Here is a 2,156-nt window from a genome sequence, read left to right on the forward strand (position 1 = left end):
CGGATTCCGGAGGAAGGACGTGCAGCAGACCGCAGTGTTCTTAGATGGTGCCTGCGGATGCAGGGTGACTACTCCTTAGCCACAAGGGAGAATCTTGAGGAAGAAATCGTGAAGTCCTTTCGGGGAAAGTGGTATCTTGATTCCAAAGATGATCTGATTTGGAAGGGGGCCAGTCTCTACCTTTATCCTGTAAAAAGGGGCTGGCACGCGACTAAGTCCTGCCCTATGGGTGGGACTAGGAGGGGGGTGGTTACACCCACTTCCTTGGCGGGCTTTTCCCCAGCACAGGGTCTGGAGTGACCCTGGAACTGGTTCAAGCCGGCCTATGCACAGTGAGCACCGGGGTGCTACTTGCAGTCACCTTCCTCTAAAGCCCTGCCTACCTACAATACACAAAACCCTGTCTGGGACGGTGCTGGCACCGCCCCTGGCAGGAAACCCTTTGTCCTTATCTCCTGCTCTGGGAGGACTCCCAGCAGCAGGAGGGCAGACTTGTGTCTCGGTGGCAGCATCCATTTTGTGGATGCTAAGGCTCTGTCTGACTTTTAACCGGGTTATAGGTTACAGGCATGTCGTGTCCCTCTAGAAGGGTGGAATGCTAACCCCGTCGCCAGAATTGGCGAGGGGTTAGTATTCCAATTCGTATGACACCTTACTCGACATGTTTTGATAAAGCGATACCAGAGTTGGCACATAACCGCGAGGATTATAATGCACTTAAGAGTATATGGTATGCGATATCATGGAAACGGCTAAGGGATGGATCCCGAAAGCCGCAGACAGGCTCAGCTCATGCCAGAGCACCATCTCACACGATTCCAAGCACTCTGCCTTCAGGATTGTTAAGGCCTGCCATAGGAGTGACTGATAGGAGATCTGTGTGTCCATTTTAGGGTTAGATATAGGTATACTATATCTAAAGCAAAGGGTGAGTACACCACCTTGCCCCAGCTGTCGTGCAGCCAGTTGTGTCAGTTTTAGTTAGTCAATCCAGGGGTGGCACAATACGTGCTTCAGCCCCTGGGAGACTTCTGGGTGCACCTCAGCCCTGGGTACAGGGACTTGGAGAGGGCCCAGTGCCAATTCAGTACCTGGGTACAATTTGGATAGAGAGAACAGCTAGGCTGTGGGTCTGATTAGCAGGCCCACAGCCAGGGAAAGTCGTAAACCAGTGCAGCAAAAAGCAAAAATCTGGGTGATCATAGGATTGCAGACCCTACTCTCCTACATGACCCCCCCCCAAACTTTGGGACAATAAGCTAACCTTGACCAGGTGAGTCTTCTTGCTCTAAGTGGAAATACCTGGAGAGCCCATCAGCATTGCTGTGATCAGTCCCAGGTCTATGCTCCACTGTAAAATCCATCCCCTGTAGGGAAATGGACCACCTAAGCAGTTTGGGGTTTTCACCCTTCATCTGATTTAGCCACAAGAGGGGCTTATGGTCTGTCTGAATGGTGAAGTGAGTGCCAAACAAGTAGGCCCTCAGCTTCTTCAGGGCCCAGACCACAGCAAAGGCCTCCCTCTCAATAGCTGACCAATTTTTCTCTCTGGGTGTCAACCTCCTACTAATGAAAGCAATAGGCTGATCATTACCATCAAAATTCAGTTGAGACAGAACAGCTCCCACACCCAACTCAGAAGCATCTGTTTGGACAATGAATGGCTTGGAGTAATCTGGACTCTTGAGGATAGGTGCTGTGCACATGGCCTGCTTTAGGTCATTGAATGCTTTCTGACAGCTTGCTGTCCACTGAACTTTCTTTGGCATCTTTTTGCTTGTCAGGTCATTAAGGGGGGTCACTATGGACCCATAATTTCTGACAAACTTCCTATAGTACCCAGTCAGGCCCAAGAAAGCTCGAACCTGAGTCTGGGTGATTGGAGGAGTCCAGTCCTTGATGGCCTGTATCTTACTCTCCAGTGGCTGAACCTGGCCTCCACCTACAAGGTGGCCCAGGTATACAACCTGTGACTGCCCTATCTGGCACTTTGTGGCCTTGATAGTGAGGCCTGCCTTTTGCAGGGCCTCTAACACTTTCCTCAGGTGGACCAGGTGATCCTCCCAGGTGGAGCTAAAGACAGCAATATCGTCAAGATAAGCTGCACAGAAGTCATCCAGCCCAGTGAGGACTTGATTCACCAACCTTTGGAAGGT

The sequence above is a fragment of the Lissotriton helveticus genome, chromosome 5_1, assembly GCF_964261635.1.
Source record: "Lissotriton helveticus chromosome 5_1, aLisHel1.1, whole genome shotgun sequence".
NCBI lineage: Eukaryota > Metazoa > Chordata > Amphibia > Caudata > Salamandridae > Lissotriton > Lissotriton helveticus.